Genomic DNA, 12165 nt, shown 5'->3' with positions numbered 1-12165 from the left:
TGCAAAGGTCCAGGGGTCAGGGGAGACAGCCATCCAGCACATCTGGTGAAACAAAATGAGTTCTGTATGGGTTGGTATAGAGTTGGGGGTGGGGGGTGGTAGAAGAGGGGTGGAGTGGCCAGAGACTGTGGCCAGATGACTGAGAATCTAGTAAACCATGTCAAGGAGTTTGAACTTTATCCTGAGGGCAAAGGGGAGCCAGGGAAGGGTTTTAAGGGGGAGCAGAGTGGCACGATCTGCTTAGTAGTTTGGAAAGATGCCTCTGGCTGCTGTGTACAGGCTTGGAAGGAGGAGAAACAAGAGAAAAGTCTGGAACAAGACCCCAGGTGAGCGAAGAAGAGGCCTGAGTGGCTGGGAGGTGGGCCCCAGAGAGACATTTCACTTACAGTGTGGGAAACGGACAGGGAGTTGGTGGCAGCGTGGGTTATACTGGTAACCTGGGAGTCCGGGACTCCTGGATTTTATGATTCTAAAATTCTTGGTCAGGCACAGTGGCTCATGCCTGTAATCCCAGTACTTTGCGAGGCCCAGGTGGGCAGATCACTTGAGGTCAGGAGTTTGAGACCAGCCTGGCCAACATGGTGAAACCCCGTCTCCACTCAAAACACAAAACAATTAGCAAGGCCTGGCAGTGCACACCTGTGATCCCAGCGACTCGGGAGGCTGAGGCAGGAGGATCCCTTGAACCCAGGAGGTGGAGGTTGCCCTGAGCCAAGATTGCGCCACTGCACTCCAGCCTGAGTGACAGATTGAGACTCCGTCTCAAAAAATAAAATAAAATTCTGTGATTCTGTGTTCAACACTCCATCGTTCTTCAACACAAAATGTCCAATGATATCACCATATGTGTAGGATGCCCGACCTTACCAGCCTCCATCCCTCTTTTCTGAGCTTCAGTTGTCCTTGTTTACAAAGTGAGGATCATTAACACTGTCCTTGCAAAGCAGCCGTGGGAGTGGGAGCTGGTGTGTACTCAGCATCTGCACAGAAAGGTGGTCCATCATGGCAGGCGTGTTTGCCCTGAAGTGCTCAACACACAGGCACTGTCAGGAAAGAGCCAGGTGTTGAGAGAACAAGAGAGATCAGCAGGGAAGAGCAGGGCAGGCAAGGAAGAGCCTGGTCCTTGTCTGCTCCTGGAGACCTGGGCTGCTCTGGCCTCCTGGCTTCTGCCTGGGCATCTGAGAACCAGATTTGGTTGCTTGCTTCTAGGCACCGACAAGTTTACATGTTGGTTGTGGGGTTCCCCATTTCAGTAGCTGGCCAGAAACTCCCCTCTCCTGGTCTTAAACTCCCCCAAGGGCTACAGACACCAGCTGGGAGTAGCCAGGCAAGATCCGGTCTTCCCTGGACTGATCTAAGCCAGATCAAGTCCCACAAAGGTGATTGGACCCAACCTGCTCACACTCTAGCGCCCCCTCTAGGTCACACTATAGGCGTTTCCTTCTTAGACAACTGTCCATTGGCTCCAGCAAGAGCAAGCCTTTGGAGACAGAACCCTCACTCCTCTCCCCAAAACACATGGTCTCCTGAATCACACCCAAGGTTTATGTGTACTCCTGCATTATAATTCGCTTCTCACCAATGGTTCAGTTTTAATTCAGTCCAATCCACAAAACATCCCTTGAGGTCGGACGCGGTGGCTCATGCCTGTAATCCCAGCATTTTGGGAGGCTGAGGCGGGTGGATCACTTGAGGCCAGGAGTTTGAGACCAGCCTGGCCAACATGGTGAAACCCCGTCTCTACTAAAAATACAAAAATTAGCGGGGTGTAGTGGCGGGCGCCTGTAATCCCAGCTACTCAGGAGGCTGAGGTGGGAGAATCGCTTGAACCCAGGAGGCGGAGGTTGCAGTGAGCTGAGATAGCACCATTGCACTCCAGCCTGGGTGACAGAGCAAGACTCCATCTCAAAAAATAAAATAAAATAAAATAAAATAAAATAAAATAAAATAAAACAAAACAAAATAAAACAAAATAAAATAAAATAAGTTGAACAACATAACTGTAGCAGGCTTACCCGTTGCTTAGAGAAAGAGATGGGAGGCCAGCTGTGGTGGGCCTGAAGCTGCCGGTGCTTAGTGGATCAGAGTAGGGTCTGAGACCAGAGAGCTCAGTTCATTTCTTTGCACACAATAGGGGCTCTGCAAACACCCGTGAAATTAAATCAAATTAGGAGTTTAGGTGACATAAGCTAGCATGTGCACTAACTATTTCTGGAAGGCGATAAGAGACCAGAGAGCAAGATGGCTTTCGGGGGGATGTAGGGGGGCTGAGTAGCTGGGGTCAGGGTGGGAGGAAGACCTACTTCTCATTTTATGCCCTTTTGTACCTTTTGAAATGTTTTATTTTCACCACGTGCACACAGAGCACAGTCAATCAAACAAACAATCACAATTAAATAAACAATGCAGGGAGCCAGGCTGTCTTAGAACTCCATGGCTTCATGCATGCTTTTCCCGCTGGTGAGATACTCCTTCCCAGCTTTCTCCAAAGTACACATCCTCCAAGATGTACACAAATGTCCTGTCTTCTGGGGCCTGCCCCTGCCTCCTTGTGGTGTTTCTTCTCTGCTTACCCACCGCATCCTGCTCTGTGGCCTGGAGGAACTGGTGCCTTCTGATATCACAATGCATTCAGCCAAGGGGAATCGGCAGAGATAAAAGGGCAGGATGAGGGAGAAGTGGGCGTGTTTATGCCACCCCCAGCTCCCTCCCTGTTTTGCCTTAATTTTTTCAGTGGCTGAATTTCTCCACAGCCTCAACTCCTGTCTTAGCCTCACTTATATGGCTCCAGCTATCTCTGGGTCAAGTAACACCATTCTCTCTCTCACCCCTTTGGCCTTGCGGTGCTAATAGCTCCCCACTGTTGCTAGTCCCTGCATGCCTCACCTCTGCAAACACTTTCTTCGTTAAGTTTGCTTCAGTTAAGCCAGCAGTTCACAACCTGGGGTGACTTTGCCCCCAGGGGACATTCGGTGATGTCTGGAGACACTTTAGGTTGTCATGACTGGTTGAGAAGACGCTACTGGCAGAGGCAACAGACAGTGCTAACCATCCTACCCCGCACAGGACATCCCCCACAACAGAATTGGCCAGCCCCAAATATCAATAGCACTGAGACTGAGAAACCCCCATAAGTTTTTGGGACTCCCACTGCTCCCTGCCTGAAGCTCGACAGTTCATGGCTGGGATCTGGACTCCTGCTGCCCTCTCTGCATTGTGGTGTGATCTGCCAGTTTCCACACATGCTGCTGATCTCCTCTTAGTGACACAGAGATGAAAAGACCCCAACCTTGCCCTCAAGCTGGCCACAGTGCAGTGGAGAGAGACCCCGGTGAGCAGGGTTCCCCAGCAGCCTCGAGTCCTTGAGGGCAAAGTCTCTTTGTCAGTCACCACATAGCCCCAGTAGTAGGAAAGTAGCAGACATTTGCTAACTGAAACAAAAGGTCCTTTAAAAATATCTTAAAACAAGGCCAGGCGGTGGTTCATGCCTGTAATCCCAGCACTTTGGGAGGCCAAGGTGGGCGGGTCATCTGAGGTCAGGAGTTCGAAACCAGCCTGGCCAACATGGTGAAACCCTGTCTCTACTAAAAATACAAAAAAAAAAATTAGCTAGGTATGGTGGTGAGTGCCTGTAATTCCATCTACTCGGGAGGCTGAGGCAGGGAGAACTGCTTGAACCTGGGAGGTGGAGGTTGCAGTGAGCCAAGATTATGCCTCTGCACTCCAGCCTGGGTGACTGAGCAAGACTCTGTCTCAAAAAAAAAAAAAAAAAAAGTCTTGAAACAGACAGATTAGGCTCAATGGCTAAACAAGACCCAGGAAACCTTGCTGGGTTTCCCTGTAACAAAAGTTCCAAGGAAACCACAATCGGGCCAAGATGTACAGAATGAATGAATTCTAATCCCAGGGATATGGGTGAGTCTGTGGGACAGAAGATAGCTACGAGCATCCCATCTCTAAAATGGTTATAATGGTAGAACCCACCTCCTAAGATTACATGAGATTAAATTTAATGAAAATCACTTACAGTGTCACCTAGTGCATGTTGAGCACCAGGTGATGGGCAGTGGCTTCACAACAGGTCTAGGGAAGAGCTCTGCCACTGGTTTACACCCCTGGGCCTCACTTTCCCAATCTGTAACATGAGGAAAATGTAAGCAAGATTAATGTTTTGCAGAAATTATACCATAGGGATGCTTGAGGGGGGTTCTACAATATGTAGTGCGAATATCATTTTCAACATCAAATCTGTAATTTAAAAAGTAAAAGATCATTCTGTTAAACTGGAGTGAAATATTATCGTCAGGCAGGGCTAGGGTGACCAACTCATCCTCTTTTGGCCAGCACTTGTCTAGTTTTAGCTCTGAAAGTCCTGTGTCCTGAAACTCTTCCTCAGTCTCAGCAGACTAGGATGGTTGGTCACCCCAGCAGGTCAAATGATCAGCTTGCCATACTAATTTTAAAGATGATAAATAGCTAGCTGCCCGACACAGTGGCTCACGCCTGTAATCCCAGCACTTAGGGAGGCTGACTCGGGCGAATCACTTGAGGTCAGGAGTTCGAGACCAGCCTGGCCAACACGGCAAAACCCCATCTCTACTAAAAACACAAAAATTAGCTGGGAGTGGTGGCAGATGCCTGTAATTCTGCCTACTTGGGAGACTGAGGCAGGAGAATCGCTTGAACCCGGTAGGCAGAGGTTGCAGTGAGCTAAGATTGTGCCACTGCACTCCAGCCTAGGCAACAGAGTGAGAGTCCATCTCACAATAAATAAATAAACAAGCAAACAAACAAATAATATATGTTGAATACTTATTTTGTGCCAGGCACTGACTTTACAAGTATTAGCTCATTTAATCTTTATAAGAACCCAGCAAGGTAAATATTAACATCTCTCTTTATACAGTGGCACAGAAAGTTTCAGTAATTGCCTGAGTTCACATAACTCCTGAGTAGTAAAGCCAGGATTTGATTTCAGGCCATCTGGGTCCAGAGTTGCCATATTGAATTTGACCTCTACTATATATTTGAATATATTTTTATTTTTTATTTTTTGAGATGAAGTCTCGCTCTGTCGCCCAGGCTGGAGTGCAGTGACACGATCTCAGCTCACTGCAACCTCTGCCTCCCGGGCTCAAGCGATTCTTCAGCCTCAGCCTCCCAAGTAGCTGGGATTACAAATTAGCTGGGATTACAACCATGCCCAGCTAATTTTTGTATTTTTAGTAGAGACAGAGTTTCACCATTTTGGCCAGGCTGGTCTCGAACTCCCGACTTCAAGTGATCTGCCCATCTCGGCCTCCCAAAGTGCTGGGATTACAGGCATGAGCCACCACACCAGGCAAATATATTTTAAAAACATCTTTGGAGACAGTAATAATGTCAATAATGATGATAATAATAATGGAAATATATTTTAAAACATTTTTGAAATAGTAATAATGATAATACATTTTTGAACACTGAAATATGCATCCCAAAGTTTAACACTATGGAGGCCACGTATAAACTAACTTAAGCTGCTTGGTTAGCCTACTGTTGTGCAGACCTTAGAATAAAGCATTTTGGCCACCTCTGCTGAATTAAAGCTAGAATGGAAGACTCAAATGTTTACAGGGCCAGGTGAGTGATGTCAGTGAGTGGTTTTAGAGCAACAGGGAGTGGTGGTGACTGTGGCAGGTGGGAATGGAATGCACGAGCTGAGAAGAGGCAGCCAGGACTCAACTCCAGGCACTTGGAATTGGGGACCAGCAATGGCAGATTCTTCAGGAGGAGACAAATATCCATCTTCATCAGCAACTAATTCAATGAAAACGATACAAAAACACAAGGTGTGTAAAATAAAACGTGCCTGTGGGTCAAACCCAGTTCCTGCTCTCCTCCCACCGCTGCCCTGCCCAAATTGAATGGATACTCAGATTATCAGGAAAGTTGTTAAAAAAGAAAAACAAAAACTGGACAGGCACAGTGGCTCATGACTATAATCCCAGCAGTTTGGGAGGCTGAGGCAGGTGGATCACGAGGTCGGGAGTTCAACACCAGCCTGGCCAAGATACAAAAATTACAAAAATTTTTTAAAATACAAAAATTAACTGGGTGTGGTGGCAGGCACCTGTAACCCCAGCTACTCGAAAGGCTGAGGCAGAGAATTGCTTGAACCCGGGAGGTGGAGGTTGCAGTGAGCCAAGATTGCACCACTGCACTCCAGCTCGGGCGACAGAGCTAGACGCTGTCTCAAAAAAACAAAAACAAACAAACAAAAAAAAACTATTTGAAACTGTGGCATATTCATTCAATGGAACACTATACAGCACTAAGAATAAACTCTAGCTATGAAAAGTATGGATGAATTTCACAAACATAAGCCAGACACAAAAGACTACATCCTGTGTTATTCCGTTTCTTTAACGTTTAACAACAGACAAGACTCATCTCTGGTGTCAGGAGTCAGGCTTGTGGTTACCCTGGAGAGGGTGCTAGTGAGTGACTGTGAGGGGCAAAGGGAAGACTTCTGGGAGCCTGGCCGGGTTCCATTTCTTCGTCTGGGTCCCAGTGGCACGGGGGTTCTCTTTGCAATGATTCGTTGAGCTGCACACTTGAGTTTTGTGCACTTTTTGATGTCTGTTTTTTGGTTTTTGTTTTCTTTTGAGTTGAGGTCTTTGTCACCCAGGCTGGAGTGCAGTGGCACCATCACAGCTCATTGCAGCCTCCATCTTCTGAGGCTCAGGCAATCCTCCCACCTCAGCCTCCCGAGTAGCTGGGACTACATACAGGCATGTGTCACCATGCCTGGCTAATTTATTATTATTATTTGTAGAGGCAGGGGGGTCTTACTATGTTGCCCAGGCTAGCCTCCAACTCCTGGGCTCAAGTGATCCTCCCGACTCGGCATCCCAAAGTGTTGGGATTACGGCATTAGCCATCATACCCAGTCGTATGTGTATTATACTTCAAATTTGATGTAAAATTTTTTGAAACACATATACAGAAACCATTACCATTTGGAAATATGTCTCTGGACAAAGCAGGATTGTGTTTGGATAGAAGGGAAAACAAATGAGGAAATAATCCATTCCAAGTACGGGAAGCATCTGACGACCCTTTGCTGAACTGGTGATAAGAATACAATTGTCAGGGCTGGGCTCCCCACTGCACTCCAGCCTGGACAACAGAGCCAAACCCCGTTTCAAAAAAAAAACAACAACGAAAAAACAAAAGTGTCTCCTTGGAGAGGCCTTTCTAGGAAGTAACCTTCCCAGTTACTTCCTCTTAGGGTGCTATAACTTCCCCTTAGGAAATGCCGATTGCAGTCTGCAATTCTCTTGTTTATTTGGGGTTTTCTTTTTATCCTTTTTTTTTTTTTTTTTTTTTTTTTTTTTTGAGACAGTATCTTGCTCTGTCACTCAGGCTGGAGTGCAGTGGCGAGATCTCGGCTCAGTGCAACCTCTGCCTCCTCGGTTCAAGCGATTCTCTTGCCTCAGCCTCCCAAGTAGCTGGGACAACAGGTGCCCACCACCATGCCTGTCTATTTTTTGAATTTTTAGTAGAGACAGGGTTTCACCATGTTGGCCAGGCTGGTCTTGAACTCCTGACCTTGGGTGATCTGCCTGCCTCGGCCTCCAAAAGTGCTGGGATTACAGACATGAGACACTATGCCCGGCCCTTTTTTTCTTTTTTTAGTTTATTGTCTATCTCCCCTTCATGAAGACAATGATTTTGCCTGTCTTATCCATCACCTGCCACATAGCAGGTGGTCACAAAATATTTATTACATGAGTGAAGAGAAGAAGGGAGGGAGGGAAGGAAGAATATCTGAGTGGATAATTGGGAATTAACAAGGCAAAGCTGGGGGTGGGTTGGAAGCTGTGAAGAAGACCGATGGGACTAGAGATGAGAGATCAGAGGATGCAGCAGGCAAGATGATGTCCATTTTACAGATGAGGCATCTGAGGCTCAGGGATGGCAAGGGGCATGACCAAGTCATCCAGTGGGACAGGTCCTAGATGAATCCAGGTTCCAACTCAAGAGTCAATAGAACCTCAGTTACTGAGCACCCATCTGTACTAACGGATGAGTTGAGTACTGTTATTCCTTCCTAAGGCACAGCCAGGCACAGTGGCTCACGCCTGTTAATCCCAGAATTTTGAGAGGCTGAGATGGGAGGACTGCCTGTGGCCAGGGGTTCAAGACCAGCCTGGGCAACATAGTAAAACCCCCATCTCTACCAAAAAATATTTTTCGAATTAGCTGGGCTCGGTGATGCCCATCTGTAGTCCTAGCTGCTTAGGAGGTTGAGGCAAGAGGAACACTTCAACCCAGGAGCTCAAGGCTGCAGTGAGCTATGATCAGGCCATTGCACTTCAGCCTGGGCAACAGAGCAAGACTCTGTCTCTTAAAAAAAAAAGGGGGGGGCAGGGTGGAGCCAGGCTTGTGGCTCACACCTGTAATCCCAGCACTTTGGGAGGCTGAGGTGGGTGGATCACCTGAGGTCGGGAGTTACAGACCAGCCTAACAAACATGGAGAAACGCTGTTTCTACTAAAAATACAAAACTAGCCGGGCATGGTGGCTCATGCCTGTAATCCCGGCTACTGGGGAAGCTGAGGCAGGAGAATCGCTTGAACCCGGGAGGTGGAGGTTGCGGTGAACTGAGATCGCACCATTGCACTCCAGCCTGGGCAACAAGAACGAAACTCCATCTCAAACAAACAAACAAAAAAAGGAACTAAGGCACAGAGAGTTTGAGTGACTTGCCTAAGGTCACACAGCTAGGAACCAGCCAAACCTCAGGACTTTCGTCTATTCTGAACGGCTATTCTCCACCACCCACCCCGCCTTGCTGCTAACTCTCTGCTCGGACCAGCACTGTCTGTGAATTCAAACTCTGACCCTTTCTAGAACTTTGGGCAAAGCTAGGAAATTCCACGAAACCCCTTCAAGGCCTGGATTCCAGTTCCCCCAACTGCAAACCAAAAGAGCAAAACTAGCCCTCCTTGCAAGGTGGCTGTGAGAAAACAGTGATAAAAATTAATTATAGGACTTGTATGTAATAAAAATAATTGCAGGGCTGCTGGTAAACAGCCCGGCTCTAGAGATACAGACTGATGATAACAGGCATTTATGGCCCCGCGGCCCAGCCTTTCTGAGGCTGGGGTGATAGGGGCCGGGTCACGAGGTGGGGGTGGTCACAGGCAGGAAACTCCCAGCAGCCCTTGCCGCAGGGAGGCCTGGGCCTGTCTCCGAAGTGGCCTGCACAGTGATTTCAGGGACATTTGGAAGGACACTCCCCTAGCTTGACGCGCCACCATTCATTATCCATCTGGTTGGGTCGGATGCCACTTGCTGTTTGCCTTTCTAAAAACCTGCAAACAAGGCCAGGTGTGGTGACACACACCTGTAATCCCAGCACTTTGGGAGGCCAAGGTGAGCAGATCGCTTGAAGTCAAGGGTTCGAGACCAGCCTGGCCGACATGGTGAAACCCTGTCTCTACTAAAAATATAAAAATTAGCTGGGCATGGTGGTGGGCGCCTGTAATCCCAGCTACTCAGGAGGCTGAGGCAGGAGAATTGCTTGAACTTGGGAGGCGAAGATTGAAGTGAACCAAGATCGTGCCATTGCACTCCAGCCTGGGCCACAGAGTGAGACTCTGTCTCAAAATAAATAAATAAATAAATGTAAAAACTTGTAAATAATGGGTACTTTACAGTGACTTTATTCATTTGTTAATTCTCAAGGCCCCAAGGATAGGCAGGGAGCAGATTTTGGTGGTGGTGGAGGTGGAGCAAGGCCCAGAGGAGACAGCAGTTCATTCTTCCTCTATCCAACGGATATTTATTAAGGGCCACTCCATGCCAGGTCCCTCGCTGGTGGAAGGTAGTGGCAGGGACACCAGGGACTTGCCCAGGATCACAGGAGGTCCTAGGGTGGGAGGAAGTCAGGGCTGGTCCCTGGGTCCTCAACATCAAGGACAGTAGTCTCACTGCCACAAAAAAAGACCGGAGTGGCTTGTCCCTTTGGCAAAATGACTCTCTCTTAGGATTCTAGCCTTCCCTGCAGGCGTTCACAGTTAATTCTTAAAGACATAAAAAACCCATATTAGAACTCTAGTAATTTTTTTTTAATGAAAACGGAACCTACTTATCACAAAAACTCAACCAATAAAGAGAAGTACAAATAACTACGTTCAAAACACGGAAATTTTACTACCCAGAGAAAAACACTCTTAGCAGAGGTAGCAGAGCTAAGCGGTCAAGAGCACAGACTCAGACCAAAGTGCCCGGGACCATGTGCTGGCTTGTAACCTAACCATGCTAGAGTGTAGCCTCTCCTCTGCCTGTTTCTTTACTTGCAAAACTGTATAATGGCAGCACCTGTCAGACATAGGGTATTAAATGTTAGGAGCATGGACAAGCTAACCATTTGTGGAGTGCTTAGCACAGCACCCAGCACAGAATAAGTGCTACTTAAAGGGTTGTTCAGTGTATCCCCAGACGGTGCTACATGCAGACATACCACACCTGCTTATGGTCTTAGGACCTGATTTATATCACACACACACACACACACATATATATACACACATATATACATATATACACACACATATATACATATATATACACACACACACATATACACACTAAACAAGATATTCCAGGCACCTTGCCATGTCTATAAGCTTCTTTCTATAAGTAAGAATTTGATTTAGGCTGGAGACAGTGGCTCACACTTGTAATCGCAGCACTTTGGGAGGCCGAGGCAGAAGGATCATGTGAGCCCAGGCGTTTGAGACCAGCCTGGGCAACTTAGTGAGACCTCGCTAAGGTGTTGCAACATGTAGCTGTAGTCCCAACTACTTGGGAGGCTGAGTTGGGAGGATCGCTTGAGCCTGGGAAGTAGAGGTTGCAGTGAGCCAAGATTGCGCCACTGCACTGCAGCCTGGGCAACAGAGTGAGACTCTATCTCAAAAAAATAAAAAGAATGTACATTTCATATTGGTAGAAACTTTCTGGCTGTTTTCGGTCCTAAAAGAGTGCTTGGCACATAATAAATGCACAAAAAAAAATGTTGAATGAATGACTCTAATTTAGTCAATATCCATGACAGAGGAATCTGTTACATACTGGGTGTGTGACTTTGAGCAAGGCTTGTCAAGCTTCTGAACTTCAGTCTTCTAGGTTTAACGGGTATGACATAGATAACATGTACTGAGTTAACTCTGTGCTGGGACCAATTTGAAGTAGTTTATATGGAATATCTCCTTTAAACCATACAACAGCATTTGAGGTACTATTCTTAGTCCATATTAATGTTGAATTAGCTGAGGCACAAGGAGATTAAGTAACTTGGCTAAGGTCACAAGTAAAAGGTGGAGCTAAGAGACAAATTCCCCAGGCCTCTGATACCACAGTGTACCCACTTACCACCACTCTACACTGCTTTTCTAAGATAACCCACCCTTGGCCACCGACAGCAGAAGGAATAAATACATGGTGGTACATTTGTACAATAGAACATTATACAGCAATTGAGTGGCTCATGGGCTGGGAACCATGGCTCATACATGTAATTCCAACACTTTGGAAGGTTGAGGCAGGTGGATTAGTTGAGCTCAAGAGTTTGAGACTAGCTTGGGCAATATAGCAAGACCCTATCTCTAAAAAAAAGAAGAAGAGGAAGAAGAAGAAGAAGAAGAAGAAGAGGAAGAGGAAGAGGAAGAGGAAGAGGAAGAAGGAGGAGGAGGAGGAGGAGGAGACGACGACTATACAGTGATTAAGAAGAGCACATTGAGGCCAGGTGCGGTGGCTCATGCCTGTAATCCCAGCACTTTGGGAGGCCAAGGTGGGCGGATCATGAGGTCAGGAGTTTGAGACCAGCCTGGCCAACACGGTGAAACCTTGTCTCTACTAAACATACAAAAAAAAAATTAGCCAGGCGTGGTGGCACGCACCTCTAACCCCAGCAACTCAGGAGGCTGAGACAGGAGAATTGCTTGAACCCGGGAGATGGAGATTGCAGTGAGCTGAGATCGTGTCACTGCACTCCAGCCTGGGTGACAGGGCAAGACTCCATCTCAAAAAAAAGAAAAATGACATCCTGGATTTTTATGGCAACCCTAAAGTTTGCATATGTATGATTCCATTTACGTGAAGTTCAGAAATAAGC

At 47.1% G+C, this 12165-nt stretch overlaps 1 long non-coding RNA gene across 1 annotated transcript; it reads right to left on the bottom strand.

The window, feature by feature from the left end:
- Window positions 1-766: 766 nt before the first annotated feature.
- Window positions 767-2154, bottom strand: LOC119618428 (uncharacterized). Its single transcript, XR_005234735.2, has 2 exons — window positions 2016-2154; window positions 767-1043 (listed from the first exon to the last, which is right to left on the bottom strand). It is a non-coding gene; the product is annotated as an uncharacterized lncRNA (long non-coding RNA).
- Window positions 2155-12165: the final 10011 nt, after the last annotated feature.

The sequence above is a fragment of the Chlorocebus sabaeus genome, chromosome 2, assembly GCF_047675955.1.
Source record: "Chlorocebus sabaeus isolate Y175 chromosome 2, mChlSab1.0.hap1, whole genome shotgun sequence".
In the NCBI taxonomy this organism is placed as follows: domain Eukaryota; kingdom Metazoa; phylum Chordata; class Mammalia; order Primates; family Cercopithecidae; genus Chlorocebus; species Chlorocebus sabaeus.
This window is presented reverse-complemented; position numbering and strand designations above follow the sequence as displayed.